The sequence below is a fragment of the Balearica regulorum genome, chromosome 2 (genome assembly GCF_011004875.1).
Source record: "Balearica regulorum gibbericeps isolate bBalReg1 chromosome 2, bBalReg1.pri, whole genome shotgun sequence".
In the NCBI taxonomy this organism is placed as follows: domain Eukaryota; kingdom Metazoa; phylum Chordata; class Aves; order Gruiformes; family Gruidae; genus Balearica; species Balearica regulorum.
In genome coordinates, this window is record NC_046185.1 from 111,694,934 (window position 1) to 111,714,594 (window position 19,661).

General features: G+C 38.7%; 1 protein-coding gene across 20 annotated transcripts in view; it reads right to left on the bottom strand.

Annotated features, from left to right (window-relative positions):
- LOC142600499 (uncharacterized) overlaps window positions 1-19,661 on the bottom strand; it is a 292,390-nt gene that overhangs the window by 134,266 nt on the left and 138,463 nt on the right. The gene's annotated exons all lie outside the window — the stretch shown is intronic.

Sequence of the window (19,661 nt, forward strand, 5' to 3'; positions counted from 1 at the left end):
AAAAAAATGAAGAAAAAACAGAATAAAAAAAAGAACGAATGAAAGAATAAAAGTTACATTTTGTAAAGGTGCTTACAACGTTAGAACTATGCAACCTAGTTGGTTTGAAACTGTTTACCTGCAAAAGAAAGAAAAAAAAAACAGAAAGACTTTTTTTAAAATGGAAGTAACTTGTTTTAAAAAAAATCTTCAGTGAGAGATACTTGAAAGGAACATGTTTGTCCAGTTACTGGAGCCAAACATTTCTATATTTTGTAAAAAAAATTTTTAATCGTTTACTATTTGCACTACAATGGTGTCTGACCTGTCTAATCCTTATTTAACAAATATTTGCAAGGGAGGGTGGTTGGGTGTGGGAGGGGTTGAGAGCTGCACTTATTGTGAGCTATACAAGAACTGCTACAGCACACAAAATAGCTATTTTTATTATTATAATTATTATTATTATTTTGTACCTTAAAATGAATAGACACATACACCAAAGACATTTGTGCGAGCCTCTAAAAAGTCTGTTTGTGGTTGGTACCATTCACCTGTAATAAGTTAAGGTTTGAATTAAGGGTCAGTGGGTTGATTACATTCAGGCTAGAATATCTGTTAACCAGTTAAATTCAAATAGTGCCCTCAACAGAAAATTGCCATTTGAAGTAAGCCCAGAAAAGCCCTGGGATTTGGATCTGAGGTGCTCAGATCCAAGGTCCATCTAAGCATAATTGTACTCTTTTGCATGTACAACACTAAGACTTGTCCCTGACGCACAGCAACTGTGCGTTGTTGGGAAACAACTTTATACAAGGGATATACATATATATATGTATATATTTCTGTATGTATATATGTATGTATACACAAGGTATAAGCACTTCTGACTTCACTTTAATGTTCTTAAAACAATGAATGTTGTGTGCAAAGCACAGTATGTTAAAAGATTGTTTGTTTGTTACTACCAAGTGGGAGGCTACACATTCAAAATGGTATTTGTGTGAGAGAAACCTAAAGTGCTGGTGTACACTTAGAAAGTCATGATGTAAAACTGCAAGCAGCTTTGGGCCCTGCCCACCATCGCCCCTGCAAATATACAGAAAATGGCAGTTGGGGTAGGATTTCCGTTTGAAATGCAATCTTCAGCATAAGACTGGCTGTCTCAACCACCACCCTCTAGCATGACAAATCTTAATGGGTTTGCGCGTTACCTGTAAGACCTAATTTTCAGTGTCAACACCTAACCTGAAAGGTCCAACCCATAGAGCATAGGTAGATAGGTTTTTTTTTAAAAAAAATTCTATCGCTGTCATATTTAAAAGAATGTTAAAGTTACAACAGTTGTCTTTGGGTAGGGGGACATGATAAGAGGGAATGGGAAAAACCTTTAGGCCCTGTTTACACTGAGTTTGATAACCCTGAGCCTGAAGCTTCAGAGTCTCACAGGTTTGCAGGACCAAGCCTCTGTTAGCTGCCTTCTGACAGGACAGGCTTCAAAACGCCTCTCACGGAAAGAAGCACTAACGCGGCTCCCCATCTTGTTGAGAACACAGTCTGTAAAAAAAATTAAAAAAAAAAAAAAAAAAAAGATAGCACAATTTAACCTGGTCACATTGGCTAGGGATAGTGTGTTAGCACCTTCATGGCGAGAACTACGTTTAAACAGTGTAATCAGGGCCTTCATTTTTTTGTCAGCCAAAACTGTTTGTGTGTGCATGTGCGTGTGAGTGTTCTCTGTGTGTGCATATATGTGCACATGGGCGCATGTCTGCGTTTGTATGTATCGATAGAGATTTAAAAAAAAAAAAGAAAAAAAGAAAAAAAGAAAGAAAAGAAAAAAAAACCACCTTTCCTCCGTTGAATAGATATCAACATACATGCTTATAGCTAAGTTTTCTATCTAATTTATTCCACAGTATTTAGATTGCATAGTACAGCTAATGGGTTATACATTTATGTACTTTTTATACAATGCATTTTTTTTACAGACTTGTTTGCAATTTGCAAAAAAAAAAAAAGAAAATTATAACAATTGGGTAAACACTAAATTTGTCACTAAAATATTCTGTAAAATATCAAGGCTTTCTGATTTAAATTATTTGCAGAAGTTTGTTGGGTTTTTTATGTTTTCTTCCTGGGGAAAGGGAGGGATACCAAATGCTAGTAGGAAAATTAAAATAAAAAAAAGATAAAAAAAAGATGCACAACTAATTTATCTTTATAACTTAAACAAACCAAGTTCCTGACCCTGCTTCATTTGAAGCAAGTGGCAGAATTACTGTTGATTTTTCTAGCAGTAGAGCCAGGCTCTGGAACAGCAGGAGCAGGGACATAGTCTGTGACAGTTGTTGAGGAGAGTACCTTTTACTTCACTGGGCTTTAGACTCGGCCTAAATTTGTACACATATTGTCCCAGAACCCTTAGTGGTATCAACAGGTTCTCGGATGTCTACTGTTTTTTTTTACAAGAGTAGTAAAACTACTTACATGAGTAAAGGTAAACCAGAGTGAATCACAAGTTCCTTTTGCTGTGGGCAGCGTGAAGGGAGAGAAAGGATTTTGAATGAATGGCACCATATCCAACATTGTTTAATTCAATTATTTAAAACAGGCTGCTTGCATCATGGTTGATCTCTGAATGTAGTGGCAAGGGAAGCAGGTGAGACGGCTCACGTTGGTAAAAATTATTCTAAAATGTGATTAGTTAGAGAGAATTGGAGACCTGAAATCCCAGCACCTTCCCCTAAATGACAATGGCAAAACTCCCATTGGCTGCAAGCAGAGTAGCCCTAGGCTCACGGCTTTCCTGGCCAAAGCAGAACTAGCCTTTAAAAAGAAGTCTGATGCTGAGATTTGAACCAATTTTTATGTGCTGAATGGGAACTGGCCCTGGAAAACACGAAACTAGCCTGAGACAAATTCCAAGTGAGGAAAGAAAATAGGATTTTAGATGTGGTGAGCATGTTTCATGACAGATACACCAAAAACAGAAGAAGGTTTTCAAATAAACAAGTAATTGTTCCTAAGCCCTGCTTTTTAGCTTTCATTTCTGTGTGTATACTAGTCACAAATTTTAAAGGTTTCTCCTTCCAATCTCTAGATTCAGTCATGGGGTTTTGATTTGTGGTCAGACTTATTCAAAGTAGGGGGAAATGAAAAACTATATGATAAAATAAAATAAGAAATTGGGATGTTAATCAAGACTGACTGATTCCAGCAAAACACCCCACCCCCAATAATTTGATTTAATTAAATCTGCATGTACTTAAAATAGCATTAGAAATTGTTACCATATTTAAACAGTTGTTCAAGGGCATGCAGTCTCAAAAATTGCTTCTCCTTTCAGGTATGACTATACCAAAAAAAAAGAGGCTTTTAACTACTAACACATTTCTTTCCATATAACCTACTTCCTGTTTATATTGAAAATGTATTTTCAGTATATATTTAATCACAGAAATGTATTTGTTTAGTACCTCCACAATCTTCTTGCTTCACAACTGACCACATTTGGTTGTCTTTCCCCCTCTCCACGTTAGACGCTCACTGGATACAAGGCCTAAGAAACCGGCAGAAGCGCAGGTTAAGAAGTTTCTTCGGGAGGGCTGAATGTATTTGTATTCTTGGGGTTTAGGAAAAGGAAATGCTTACAGATGCTTATAATTATTCTGCACTCATGTCACAGCAGAATACTGATCTAGGGCCTGTAGAACCGAATGAAATGGGAGTTTTGTCATTGACTTCAAGAGAAACAGTCTCTTACCAAAATACTGCAAAATAGGTCTCCGTTACATATACCTGCTTTTTTTGTATTTAGTTGAGATTTAAGCCATCAAGCTCATTTAACTGTGACACCACAAGGCCACGTAGAGGCTACCAGCAATATTTCTGAGGCAGAGAAGTTCAGGCATCTGTAAAGTCTATGTGCAAAATGAAAATTTTTACGGACTATAGTTACTCGTGTGGAATAGTGCCTTATTCTGTAAGCAATGCTGTTGATTTCAGAGGGTCTCCTTTCCTAGAAAGTTACCAGTCATCATCAATAAAGTGAGCAAAATCTATTTGTGGAGTGTAGGTAGAAGAGATGTGATGGAAATGATTAAGTTCTTTAAGTTAAACCTCATGTCACTAGTGTGCATCAGTATAAGAATCAGATGCTAATCACTTTCCTCACACTGAAAAAATCTTTACTCCCCATCTGCTCTCATTGCATTACATGTGGAGTAAAAAGGCTTTCAGTACGAGTAAATAAAATCATAATTTGACCTTTCGTGAACAACTATAAGCAACATTTTCATGGGCAGAAACAAACAACACTTCTGGGTTATATAGCTATTTATTTTTTGAGATATAGTGAATCTGTGTTAATTCTCAATGGGTTTCCTTGTATTTAAATACTTTCAAAAACAATACATTGACGATGGGTTGAAGATATATATATATGTATGTATACATATTATATATATCTCTACAGTATATATATACACACTATATATATATGTATATACATATATATATAAATTATGAAAGCCAAGATATTATGAAGCCTATTTTGTTTTTATCATTTTGTGTTTTGTTGTTGATATTATTATTATTGTTATTATTATTATTATTTTGCATACTACATGCAGTGCTTTAACCAATGTCTGTTTGGCTAATGTAATTAAAGTTGTTAATTTATATGAGTACATTTCAACTATGTCAATGGTTTCTTAATATTTATTGTGTAGAAGGACTGGTATTTTTTTTATTTACATTATGTTTAAAGAGGTAACAGTTTGATATGTTCTCATTTGTTTATATTAGAAGTTATTTATTTTCACGGCATTCCGTCTGGTATTTTGATATTTGGAAGGCATGCTACCTATACTTTGTACAGTTAGTGGGCAGTATTCAGCAGCTCCCAGTAGATTTTTAGGCCCTATGTTAAATAAAAGACCTGTTTGGGATTTTTATTCTAGATCTTTCATGTTGGTTTGCCAGGACCACTCAGTGCACTTATTGCCAGACACTCTGCCTGCGTGACCAATTTATTCCTACTGTATTTACCCAGGACAGAGGACCAAAACCACCTCTGGTGTAAGTCCAGTGACTTCAGTGAAGTTATACCAGAGATGTATTTGGCTCACAGAGAAAACGCTTGTGCAAATCAATGCAAAGAAAAGGCAGAAAGAAAGAAGAAGTCTTTGCATTTGGAAGAGGATTTCAACGTGTTAAAATTGTTTGGGTCAGCTACTATTTTATTTTACTTTGTTCTTTTTGTTATTTTGCTCTTTCTTATACAACAGCAGCAACAACACAAGTGAAATAAATAAAGGGAGTTTCACCAAGCATTGTGTAATCGTCCCTTAATATGCATTCCTGGTTGGGAAATTCATGGGAGCTGGGAAATAACAGAAAAAAAAATTAACCTTAGAGGTGAAACATGTGGGTGCCTCTTTGGATTGATCAGTGTGATGCCTTTCTCTGTGGTGTGACTATGCTAAATGGACATTTGAATTCATGGCCCTACATGCCACGGAATTTCAGGTGGTTCACTTCTCCGTGTGAAACGAACCAGTGTACAAAAGCTAAAGCCAACTGCAACTTCCCTTTGCCTGCAGGCTGTTAGGTCTTCACCTACCGTCACCACAGTTCCCTTGAATAACCCAGAATTAGATGCTTACACAGATAAAAGGAGAATTTGTATTACCGAGACAAAATTGCAAGGCTGCCAGTTCACATGCGCTAGTTTATAAATTGATTAGTAGTCAGATGAAGTGATCAAAGAGGCCTGATCGCAGGCAGCTGATCCCTGGTCTGAGTGAGAAATTATCTGAATACCCTCATATTTGAAAGTAAAGTGAACTTATGAAGGGTTTTCACCAGTCATTGCATTCCTACGGTGATAAATGGGCTCGTGCTACATTCCAGTGGGGTGAGAATCAGGGAACAAGAATTTTGAGGTTGATCTTTAAATGGATTGTTTGCACGGTGCTCAAGCATAGGCCACCGCAGCTATAAGCAGGCCTTTCAATAATCAGGCACCGAAAGCCTTTCTACAAAGGCTGGGGAAGCGAATTGCTTTCCTCTTACTGAGAATAAGTTTTCGACAAATCAATGCAATCAGAGCTAGAGAAAGCCTTTGTTTCAGATATAATTAAGACATGATGGAATATTTGCTTTCTTTGTTATGATCACTATTATTATTGCCAGCAAGGACAAATCCAACTGGATTAAGAGGATAAAATCATAAGGGCTACTTGACTCCAACTACTATTGTATTAACCTGTTATAAATGAAGCTTACACTTCAGGGGTAAAATGGGGAGTTATCCTTTCTCTGGTATGACATATAGTGCAGTACTGGATGGTGTAATCCAGACTTTTTCCGTTTTCTCCAGCCATTTGATTTTCTTTTTATTTTAAGAATCCTATTGAGAACTGTTGCTATTGTACAGGCTTGTTGAAAATGCCCCATCTGAAAAGAACAGTTCAGAGCTAAGAGCTGCCTTTTGCACGAGCAGAACAATCTGCTAAAACTGAAAAAACCCTCTCCTAAACAAATTAGACCAAGTTAATAACATACAGATAACACTACATGATTTTGCAAAACAGATACACAGATAGTGTCTACTCAGTATGGATTTCCTACCTTAGAGAAACATCTTCACACTGTTGCTTGGGCTATTGAGTCACTGGGCTAGTTTCAGTGTATATCATGATTCTTTCCATGCTTGTCACAGGGCTAACAGAGCCTGTGTTTTGGTAGTCTCAATGGCTGCCCTCGGTGATCCCTTTCTTTCTTACTTAAGTTTGTCTGTCTCCCTGAAGCACAACCACAAACTGATTTCAAGTACTGCCTAGGGCTCAGAGTGACTGTTCTCCCTTATGCTGCTGATAGAAATACAGCCCATTGATCAAATCAATGGCTTGCAAATACCTGCCGCCCAGCTTCTATGACCTCTGGGCATTTCATGGTTTCAAAAGAGCTATATTGCACGTTGTCACCATTTGATCACATCTCTCCTGTCTACCATTGCTTCTCATCAGCTTTGCTAGAATTGCACTGACTGGAAAAATAGCACAGAAAATCATCAGGTGCTAGAGCATCCCGAATCCTCGCTGCAGGACAGAGTTAAATGAATGGTGAGGTTTCCCTTTGCCCTCCGACACCTGGCAACTCTGAGCACCTGAAGTGGAGGGGTTGGGAGAAACGTCCGCATGAGTACACAATATGTGTCTTTGTCTTACGAGGGCTGTGAGAGGGAATGGGTTTATTTTGTCTTTGAACAGTGACACTGCAGCTTATGCACACAGTGGCAAATTCAATGTACACGTTATACCACCACATCAGAAAGCAGCATAACAATTATTTAATACGTCTGACTCATCCAGTCTCTACTGCATGAGAAAGTTACTCTGTTTCTGAGAAGACAGAAATGTATATCACCAGAGTTATGGCCTCCAGAATTTCATATAACAGCAGACAAAAACAACACAGCAGCTTTATTCCAACAAGAAAAACATTCAGAGGAAAGTTGGCAAGAGATACTAGCAGAGGTCCCTAGAGGGGCTCTCGAGCAGACTGCTCCTCCACAACTTATGCACACACAAGAATGCCTCTTATAGCTGCATTAGGTTGCAGTTTATAGACCTGGGCTTGATCTTAATGAAGTCAGCAGGGTATTACAGACCTGGATGGCTTAACTGAAAGTAAAATGAAGTCCTATTTTTTGAGAAAGATCGCTGAGGACAAAAGAGCAAAGAGTAAGATGGTAGATGATGTGGGCACTTTAATGAACCTCATGAGAGTGATCAGAGTTGAATGACTTTGAAAAAAATGTGAAGATAACCTAAATCAGGGTAGAGGTAGAAGAATCTCCAGTTACTGAATGCAGTTTCACAGGGTCTTTCTACATAAGGAGCCCATTCAAAGGTCTAAATCTTAGTTGACCTGTGTGTCTTCTACTTCACTGACACAGCCCTTTGCACAGTCATGCCAGCCTGAGAAATGGAAAAATGCAGGAAGAAGATGCAGCACCACTTTCAGGCATTAGAAACTTACTGCTTTTGCCACCCTGAGAGTGTACAGAGGCCACAAAGCTGTCTAAACACAGGGCAGACAGATGGGTTAACAAGTGACAAATCAAACTATTTCAATTTTTTGAAATTTCTAGCACATGACACAACCCTCAAAAGCAATTCAGGCCTGTCTCAGCACTGGCAAGTTACCTTAGTATGAATCAGGTTTAAATTTGTTATGCTTTCAAATGCATACCTTTTCATGCAAATCCTACTCCTTTCTCACGCTTTCAGTGGACAGCCTGGTCATTTGTACACAGCTGTTGTGGCGAAATTGGCTGTAGGTTTAGGCTTCGGGCTTTGCTTCTCCATTTATGTTTCCATAGCCTAAGAAAATACTCTCAGGCACAGGAGCTTTATGCCACCCCCACATGTCTGGGCAGGAAGGAGAGAGATCAGATAAATAAGTAAATTATGTCAACAAATAAGAGAGATTCTCTATGGATAGAAACTCCAGGTCCAAACAGAAGCAGCCCAGCACTAGACCTGCCCTGCCAGTGACCCAGGCCGGGGTACTGAGAGGATTTGCAGTACCTGGGGAAGAGCAGAGGGACTGCAGGGAGAGGAAATGCAGAAACAGGGGGGTGGTTTCAATTACTCCCATGAAGTAACTGTCACATTGGGTCACGATGCAGAGATTAAATTTTTTACTGTCACAAATGACCTCTTCAGGGAACAGCTAGGTAGGGAATTCACAAGACAAAACCCAAACTGCTATGCAGAACCTGGCTCAAGACTCTACTATTAAAGTATTGTTCTGAATCAGTAACTACACCGCACTTTGGTTTGCAACAGCAAGAAGGTAAGTCAAGTCATATTTGTCCCTCTTTCTTTCTACCTACCTCCGCTACAGCAGAGAGCGTTTTCAGAAAGAGACACTGCAAAAGCCTATGAAAACTTAAAGAAACTAAAGGCACAGCTGAAAGAATAAAATATTTCAAAGCAGCTTGCAGACTATTTAAGGACACTGTACTAGTGGCACAGACCTGAAAAAGACCCCAAAAGCCAGTATGATGGGTCAGCAGGATAAAGTCATATTTAAGTGAGAAAAATAGAAAGGAACAGAAATGTCAGCAAGTTAATTCTAAAAACATATTACAGAAGGTTAGAAAAGAATCTGAGTACCCTGCAAAACCCGTAAGATCTAAGAATCAGTTAAAAGGTCAAGTAAGATAAATGCAGTAAGAATCAATGTGTGCTTTGTAGGTGGAAAACCTGTTTCATTTCTTTGAAGGAATCAACAAGTTCATGGAAAGGAAAACAGCTGATATAGTCAGCTTGGATTTTCTAGGAGGAATTTATGAGGACCCTGACTAAAGAAACCAACCCATCATGGGATAAAGAAGGCAGCACACACATAGCTAATAGTTTTAATTAAAAGAGATTAAAGAAATTGAGAGATGACATTAGTGTCTGGCTCTGCATTAGGGTCTGTGCTATGAGCACAAAAATCTGAAAGGTGGATGAAAAGTCAGATGACGAAGTCTCCTGACAATACTAAGTTAATCAAAATAGCAAAGGCAATGGCTGGTAGCACGGAATTGCAGGAGAACTTCACAAAATAATGAAAGAGCAGCTGAAAACCAGTATTGGTAACTGGAAAGTAACAGAGGTAAAACAGGACACATGTAGCAGAAAACAATCCCAACTTCACATGCTGCCCCTTGGGAAAGGGACTTGAGCATTATAACAAACAGTGTCAGCTAAATGCTCGGCATCAGTAAGAAAACCAAGCTGAACATTAGGGATTACTAGGCAAGACAAGGTTTGTTGTTTATTAGACCAGTTGGTATAGCTGGAAAATGCAGATGTGATTTTGGGTATTGAAAGAGAATGGCAGACTTTAGGGTAAAACAGAAACACATTAGGTAGCTGAAGACAGCAATTAGGCCCCTTTTTTCCTTTCTCTCCTCCAGGCTGAGAAAGTCCAGCTCACTCAAACTCTCCTCATACAATTCTGTTAGAGGGAAGAAAAATATGACATAATTTTTAGGTCAACATGTTTCTGATTGGAAAAGCTCATTGCTGATTCTCCATTAGTTATGTCACTTACACCTCAGTGTAATACCATACTCTCTCTGGCAGCACAACATGGAGGATCAGGTTATGAGCAGACACTGATCCTGTGTAGACAGAGAGAATTCACTCAACACCACAAGACAGAAATACAGTTATGCTGCAGCAAACTAGACAGCTTGGTTATCCTTCTGATGCAGCCAGTTGTTGGTTTGGGTTTTTGGGGGGGTTTGGTGTTTGGTTTTTGGTGTTTGTTGTTTGTTTGTTTGTTTTTTTTTTTAAATACATGTTTTTAAGATCCCTTCCTGTTAAATCACAAAACTATTATCCTCATGGCTGGGCAGCTACAGCCTGTGATGATTATCTCTGTGCTTTCTTCAAAGGCCAGTCACTATTTCCTTCAAGCTCAAGTTCAAGTCCTCCTAGCTGTTTCAATTGCACAAGCAATATGCATCCCTTGGGAGACAGACTGATGGGCAAATCAGCTTATGAATGGTCAGGTTTGCCTTGCTGCATTCATGCAACAGCAACAGAGATTATGTTGTTTACATTATTCCTGGCCTACACTATCTAAAAAGAAAAGGAAGGGAGGTGGGAAGGGGGGGGAAGTAAGGCAAGCTAAAACAAAGATGAGGCTAAAACCAAAATTAAAATAGTCTTCATGCTATTTCCACATAAACAAAATTGTTTGACAAGAGGGTTTTTTTAGTAGGGAAAAGGAGGGAACATAGACTGAAAAGGAGAAGTGGATATAACTTCAAAGATAGGAACACACCAGTGGGTAATAAATATTTATAAAATAAGACATGCATCAGCCTGCCACATACGCTTTCTACAAAAGGATACATGGATGACTAAAGTGTGATAAAGAAATGCAGAGTAAAGTAACACAAAGCCTAAATTTAGACACATGTAGATTTTTCCAAATGTTGCATTTGCAAGTATATTAAAAAGACAAGGAGGGAGGGGAAAGATGAAGGATTTTTTTTTTCAAACTAAACACAACTGTTTCACATCTTCATTTTTTTTCTTTGTTTCTTCCCCTTTTTTAATTGCCATCAACTTCCAGCCTTTGTTCCTTTGTCTTATAACACGTTGTTATTCTCAATATGACAAAAGTTGTATTTTTAATGCCAAATTGTTTGATACATTTTATAAAAGAAAATGAAAGACAGACCTTTGACTGCAAGAAGATGTGGAAGTTTGCTTGGTGCCATAATATGCCACATCCACCGTTTTCAGTTAACCCCTTCCCTTGCCAACTGCTGCCTATGCACCCTTAGCAACGCATTTCCTGCCAGAGCAGCTGAACAGATCACCACTTCTCCAAAACTGAGAGGTACTGCTTTAAATTTCTTAGACACTCCTTTGAGATCAAATTAAGGCTTTCCTGGTACATTTAGCAGAATGGTGACCAGAGCTCTGTGCTAAAAGTGCTATGCCTTGAACCTGGCCCCCAAAGAATGACCTCAAGTGGGTCTATGCCTGTATCCAGTAAGAAAATTAAAGTTTTACTGTTATTAAAACTTGTTATTCCTGCCATTCTAGCACAAAACTTGAGCTGCATTTCATTCTGTGGTGTATGTTTTCCTTGCATAACGTGATCCTTTAGACCTGTAACATGTCCATGCAATGCAAAGAGCCTGGCAGTGTCAGCAAGGGGATGATTTGAAGAAGACAGGGTGGTATAAGCAGACAGAGGCTTTACAATATGAGATGGCCTACACTGGTTGCAGAATCTGATGATGGTGTGACAACAGCTCGGATCATAACACCTTGTGCATTTTGCAGGGATAGGTGTTAGGAAAGAGCTTTTTAACTTATAAAATGAGCACTTCTGCAACAGAAACAACTGTCAGACAAATATAGAACCCTGGAATGTCATTTTTACGCTCTTTTTTTCAAAGTAATACTACACTTTAAAGTACAGTAGAACATAATGACAGTTTTAAAGAGAAAAAGAACAGATTTGATTTTAAAGACTAGGTATAGGAGAAGTGAGTCAGACCTGATCTCAGGGACACCAGAGGAGATTTGGAGTTACTGTATTAGGATTATTTCTGATGTAGGCATATATAACTGAAATCAGGACCTAGCACTCTCTAGAACAAACAAAGGCAGAAATATCCTTCATTATAGAGCACTTGAAGACAGTCACACACACCCACACACACACACACACAAAAAAAGGTACATAAAGCAAAAAGGTACATAAGCACAGGCACAGCACTCCCCAAAAAGCTTTCTGGTGTCTGGACCCAAGCTCAGGTACTTTCAGCCAGCAGAAAATAGAGGCACTACAACTCAGTTCTGTCTGTTGAAGAAATTCCCTAATTTTGGATTGCCACAAGGATGTTCAGGGTTTTACTAAAGAAAACTCTGGGGTGGAAGGAGCATGTAAAGCTACTTCTCAGGCTGATCTTGGCAATAAGCGCTTGTCTGTACAGTTGTCAGGCAAGAGAGTAAAGAGGCAGGAGGTCAGAGAAATATTCTAAGATATGGCAAGCAGAACAAGACAGGTTTTGAAGACCAGCATAAAAATTCTGATCGGGAACTGAAGCTGCATATAAACTTTGTATTTATTTGTTTAGATGCAAAATTACATGTGGCCCTATGCCTTGTGTTTGTAAACAAGGTGGCTATGGTGCTTCCCTCAAAGGAAGCCTTACATCCACTAAGGTAGTTGTTGAAAAGGAACAGATTTGGTGCTTTAGTGATTCACGCAAAGTCGGAAGGACACAGAACTAAAGCATAGATTGTCACTGAAAGATAGAAAACAGGTAGAAACATATTCTCTTTCAGCAGCATACTTGACCAAGCTGATATATAATATATAATAAGAAAAAATGATGGCTCGGTAAAACCATTATATAGAATAACACATTCACCTAATGATAATTCCTTAGCATTAGAAGTATTTGGCAAAATTTGCCCCGTTTTGGAACACTTTTGCATAAAAGAAGAAATGGTAGAGATTGCAGCTACACACACGACCCTTTGCTTTGATCCATGTGTGCTGCACAGCCATTCCAAAAAAGAGACAAAGATGTGCAGACTGCTTCAATTTGCCTGCACTGCTTCAATTTCTGATATCACATGCTCTTTTATAATTGGGCAAAAAAATCTTTCTGTAGTGGGCAGGAATCTCTTCTTTCTCTTGCAGTTACTAAAGCTGTTACACTTCATGACAGAGTAAGTTCTTCAGCTTTCCAATATATGTATACTCATCGTACCTTGTATCTCTAAACATGTTTTAAGCAGTGGCCATCAAAATACAAAGCATCCTCTTCCATCAAAATTTCTCTTTGTAGAAACTGTTTCTGGCAGCAATGCTAACATTTTGCTTTACTCGAACTGCAAGAAATGGTTATTCTAAAAGGATCTAGAATGATGACGGTGACGCATGGTATTTGCTGTTCTACATTCACTATGGAGATGTTACTCACTTTTTGACCTAAATTATTATGCAATCTTACCTTGCGCTATTTAAAAGTTGCCTCATTTCACCTTGATTACCACTAAGCAATGACAGCTGAAGTGATTGCTAACATGGTTTGTGCTCAGTTTCTGGAATCTTTTCAGGTAACAGGCCATACCAATGTAAGTTCTCATTATCTGACAAACTGCTGTGTGCTTGGAATTAGTCTGAACATCTAGTTTGGACATCTGAAAAAATTCACACTTTCAGGAGAGAGCTAGTAAGCGAACAGTGTTTACAACAAAGGTAACAATATTATTTCGATATTGACTAATAGAAGGATTTATGAGTAGTTTTTACTGGAAATGTAAAGATAGTATTTTGGATGCTCTAATAGAGAGATTGCAGAGAAACTGATGAAAAAGTTTATGTTTAAAAGTATGGTACCCTAATTACACAGTAGCAGCTTGTGAAAACAGTTATGGTAAAGAGACACAATTATGAGGCATCTCATCCCACAGAGGCAGTGGGATGAATCCTGCCTTCCTTGCTAAGTGTTTTTCCTAAGAATTCCCAGTGAGCTAGGTACATGTTTTTCGTCACTTCTGGCCGCTTGCCTCAGTGGGACGAGATCATTCCTAAGCCATTTCACCACATTTAGCAGCTACAGGCTCCCTGTGCCAGCTGCTCGGGCAGAGACAAAGCCAGTCACGGGTGCAGAAGCAGCACGAGCTCCTTGGCATGATGCTGCAGCAGGACAGTCCATCCCAGTGGAAGGCAATGCTCCTTCCCCCAGGCATACAGCAGTGCTGCAAAAAATCATATATGCTCTTCCAAGACATGAGGATGTATTGGGGATTGGTACTTTGATCCCCAGGTGGCTTGTGGAGGCAGAAGGGCTAGCAGAGATTGGGCTCCTCTGCACATGCAAAAGGGTTTCCTTGTGCATTGGACAGAAAGGCTGGGGAGGGGAGAGGAGCCACGTATGAAGCTGAAACCTGAGGAAACTGGTCAGCAGTACATTAGAGGACAACGCGTCATTGATGCCCTTGGCAAATGGCTAGTTGAGGACCTGAATGTGATTTGAATTGTGATTGAAAAATTCAGTGTGGTAGCAGTGACCTACTAGGTCTCTGTGGAGTTAGGTACAGAAATGCTGTGTGGTTACAAATGCCTCTCTAATGCAACATTAAGGCAGTGCTGGCATTTGCAAAATCTGTACCTAATCCTGTAGTCACACAAACTTCTTTAATGGCTAAATTTCAGTGACTGTCGTCTCAAAGGGGCCCACGTAACTGCCAGTGTGCAGCTTCTAGCCACGCTGAGCTGCAAAGGACAAAAGCCCAACAGGGCTTCACAAAATAGAGTTCTTCTAGCTGTTTCACTTTGCCATGGATATGATCCAAACATAAAACATCCTGTTAAAATAACCTCAATCCTGCTTACCCAGTGGCTAGAAAGTCATTCAGAACATCTAATGCATAAGAACCAGGACTTCCATAGCCCTTCCCCAAAAGGACTGGAATTGTTGTCCAAGGCAAGGCCTTTAGCAACAGCACAAAATGTGGCCATTTTTGCCACAGGTCTCACTTGCTCCAACTCACTCAGTACTCATTGCACCCAGAGTAAGACAGCAAAGGGTCTGAGAGATCCCCATCCCGGATCATTTATAACACGACTACACATTACCAGGTGAAAGCTTCTTCTCTGATATTTATTTAAATTAAAATGCCAAAGAGAAGCTCTAGTATTTTACAGCTATACTACCCTTGGTTATTATTTTGTAACTCCACATAAGCAAAGTTTCACTGCATCTGGTAAATATCTATGGGGGCAGGACAACTCAGTCACTTAAATGTGTAGCATGGTTCCCCCTGTTTCTGCATTACAGCAACACCCCAACCTCAATCTGTGTCTCTGAGCAGGTCCCAGGCTGTCTTTCAGATGGTATTTAATGTGAGGTTCTCACTGCTTGCTAAGAAAGATCCCCTGGCACTTTTCACAAAAGTAGGGCTATTAACCTCTCTGACCTGACCATATTCCACTACTCGTTAAGCACCATGGGGGAAAGAACTAGTTTAGTACTGACTCAGAAGGAAGAGTGCCACCCACTGAACCAAAAACATCACACTTAGCAGCAGCCTGAGTATGTACGTACATAGACATATGTGTGTTTATAGTATATATACACAGTGTATGTTGAACAGAAACCAAGGAGTGATCTGATGTGGTGGTTATAATTCACCGTGTCTTAGATTGATGTGTTACATCGTTCAGTGACAAAACTGACGAGATGTTACATGATCACGTTTACTCACATTAGGTATGTTGTAAAGCAAATACAGAATTTTCTCTGATGCTCATAGCTTCAGCATCCAGGAAGAAATCCCTAATCCATGACTGTAGCCTTAAACTGGTGGATTTACACCAGCAGAAAAACGAAGCAGGGAACGAGGCCCACGTTATTTCTCCCATCCCACTGTTTTCTCTCTACATTGTGGCTGTTAAGAACAACTTTCCTGCTTGATATGTTGTTCTTTCTGCCAGCTGCCACCTTAAATTAGGCTTTCTTATGTCATTTGGTAATAAGAATCTTTGGGTTCATGTCAGGAGATGCATTTAACATGCTTCTGATACTCCAGCATAAGCAGCTGTGACATGTGGGCAATTTTGAACATCCACAACCATCACCACCAATTACCCCCTTTATTAGTCCAACCTTGTGGTGGATACCCAGGGAGAATTTCACTGTCAGTCTAAACATTTCACAGCTTCCTATGTTTCATGAATATATATATATGCTGTGTTTCACATTTCACTTGTTTGCTGCCCTCCCGAACACCAGCTTCTTAATTTTAGCTGCTTCGGTAATAAGACATAAATCACTTTTTTATGGCTGCTGCACCATTTTTCTGCTAACAGCTGTCATATTGCATTAGGCTACATTATACACGATGAAGAACGAGGGAGAGGTGGAGCACGACATGCGCAGCCTAACAAATTTATTATGCTGTTCGGTTGATAGGCCTATTCATCTTTCAACACCAAGAGTACAATAAGTCCTACTAACCCAAACTAACAGCACTCCAGGAAAATGTTAAGAATGTAGATTATATACAAATCAGGAAACTCTGATACTTTGTATTCAGCTGGGATAATCTACTCCTTGATAATGGAGACAATGTATTTTAGGCATCCATTACCCTTAGGATGCTTTTATGAAAAGGCATTTATAATTCAGTTTCCAAGCACAGTGGAAATCTGTATTGAACAATGGAACTGTTTAGCTTGTGGTTATGTTTATTCAGCTCAAACACACTCAAGACTTGTCTACACTGCAGGCTGTGGGGTGATACAGAGATACCACATCTCAGCTGAGGTAGCTCACGGCTTCCTAGTGCGGTGTGGCCGTTCCCTGGGGCCACATTTTGGAAAGTGAGTACCCACCTAGGACAATGCAGGAAGTCCCTAGGGTGCCAGAAGTGCTACTCTCCCCTTGCCTGGGAAGTCAAACCTCATTCCTGTGTTTTGAAGAGGTCATCCACAGTCTGAAGCATCCCTAGTCATGTTTACCATTTCAGCGCAGCTGGGCTTCTCTGACACTAGCACGTATTTTTAAAATGGGCTGTAAAAACTGGCAAATGTGAAAACCTGTTTAAAAGCTCTGGCCTGAAAAACATCAGGAGTTCTTACAGCTATTTTTATCAAATCCTGAAACTGAAATTTCCAAGTGGAATTCTTCTAACAGAAGAAACAGATGTTTGTATAAGAAAAAAAAAGTTACTACAACATGCAAATTTGGAGTTATAGTATAGAATATTTAGGCTATAATAGTACAGACTATAGAGCTTTAAGAACCTTTAAGGAGCTCTAAAAAGAAATATTATTCTTCTTCCTTTACCATGCAAAGCCCCCTGCTGCTTCTGCTGTTATTGGGAGTTCCTTAAATCACAGCACTGAGAATCCATATTGAGGAAAACACAAATTTAAATTTCTACAATTCTAAGTTTCACCTATTTATCTTTACAGCAGCATTCATCATGTGGGGAATACTGTAAACCGTGTGGTAATGTTAATTACATGCAAATGGCAATTGTAAAGGTTTTAAGAGCAACCTCTGTAAATGGAAACCTTATTGATCATGTGTACACTCTTATCTGTAATCACATAGTGCTGGCTAAAACACCAAAATCCTCTCCTGGCATGTACTGAAGTCTGCGTAAAACCTCAGATAGACTCCTGAGGAACAAATTCTTGTTTGGTTGCTTTTCAGAAAGTGTTAAATGTCTCCGCCTTTCCCTCAGTAATCTAAAATTTTAAAAGTTGAACAATTATTCTGAATTATTTTATAGAACTGTGAAGAAAGCTGATTGAATCAAAAACTCATACCAAGTAATTCAGGCTGGTTTGAATGTAAAACATTTGCAAAACAATGCTTGAATGAAGACTTGGTCAAGTCTTTTGTTTCCTATCTGTGTATCAGCACCATTGCACCTAATAAGGCCCTTTTATTTCTTGTGTGTTCTGAGACCTATATACAACTCTTTCGGTCCTTTGCCAGTTCAAATGGTTCTGTATTTAACACACACACGCACACACACACACTTATTTCAAAATAAATACACTAGAATATAAACCTCATTTTTTGTGGCCATTTTTTGTTGTGGAAACAGTCCATAGACCTGGGACAATCTGGAGAGATCTGTTTTAAAATCCACAATGCACCAAAGCACAGATTTTATGCTTTCCACCTCTGTTACCAAGCTGCGCAGGTAGCCAAGACTTTCCTACAAACCGTGAAAGTTTTTATCACAAGCCATGAATCGTTTAAACACAGCGCTGAATAAGCAAGGGTCAATACCATGTCACAAAATTTGGGCAATATGTCAAAGGGGCTTCCTCTGGCACGTGGAAGCTAAAGCTCCTGAAAATTTAGATTTCTTTGCTAAGACTTAAAAGAACATTGGACACTGCTATGTCTGGTCAGCTTTGCTGGCTGTAGTGAGCAATAAATGAGAGCATATTTTTTGTTCTCTTCATCTTTAAAATTAAGTTCATGTGTACCAGCGTACGTGCTCAGCAAATCTGCAGTTACAGCTTGCCACTACATAGGGGTGTTATTCCTCACTCCTTCAGTGCAGCCATACAAGATCTAGGCACATTTTGTTTTGAAGAGGTTAACCATCTCTGAACCTTATGAAGTGTTTTGAGTGTTAATGGTCTCTGTTCAGTTCTGCATTGCTTTGAAATAGCCCAGCTTATGCATCTGTTTATTTGAACTCAGATTAGCTAATGCAGTTGTTTATTTTTCCTTAACTAGAGCACTAAAACACTTATTCTATATAGTTTTAATCATTAATTCCTAAGAAACACATTTTTTCAGCATAAGAACTTGGAAAAAGTTGTTCACTTTGAGTGGGAAGAGTAAGATGATTTTATCCACATTTGGGTCTTATTGTTTTAAAAGCAGAAGAGAAATGAGAAAATGTTGAGACAATTACATATGTGCAAAATTATTTGTTTATTTGATGTTTTAACCTAGCGAGATGCATGAATTTATTTAAATTTTGTTTGGATAAAACTTTCCCTTGACACTATAGTCTATATATTTTAATTTGGTTTAATGCCTGAATGCTTTGTATAAAGCCAAAACCAAAAAGTACATTCTCCAGCTATATCTAAGAAGATTGCTAGTTAACCGCTTTTTAACCTTTCCAGTCCTCTGTAAGGAAGCATCATCAGTATCAAAAAGCTTGCTCTAATTTCCTTACATGGGACAATTTTTATTAGAAATTCTTGGGTCAAAAGAAACATGTTGAAATATCAGGAAGGATCATACTGATGTTTTCAAAACAGAAACTTTCCACTTCTCATTTTGCTATAAGGGTTTCTTTTGACATTTACCTATATTCAGTTTTAACTAATGTTTAAAAGCCTAAATGAAATGTCTTCTGACCCGAAATGACATTTCTTTCAAATTTGTGTGTTTCTTGCTGTTTGGCAAGAAATCTGACAAATTTTAATTCTGGGTGGACCAAAAGAAATGTTTTTATTGTTGCTGATTTTTTGGTTTGGCCAGCATACAAATGCAAATAAATAAATTCTTTATACAACTCCAGTCTTCAGATTAGCAAGAACTAACTTGATCAGCAAAACTGTCCTTTCAGTTTTACACACGTAAA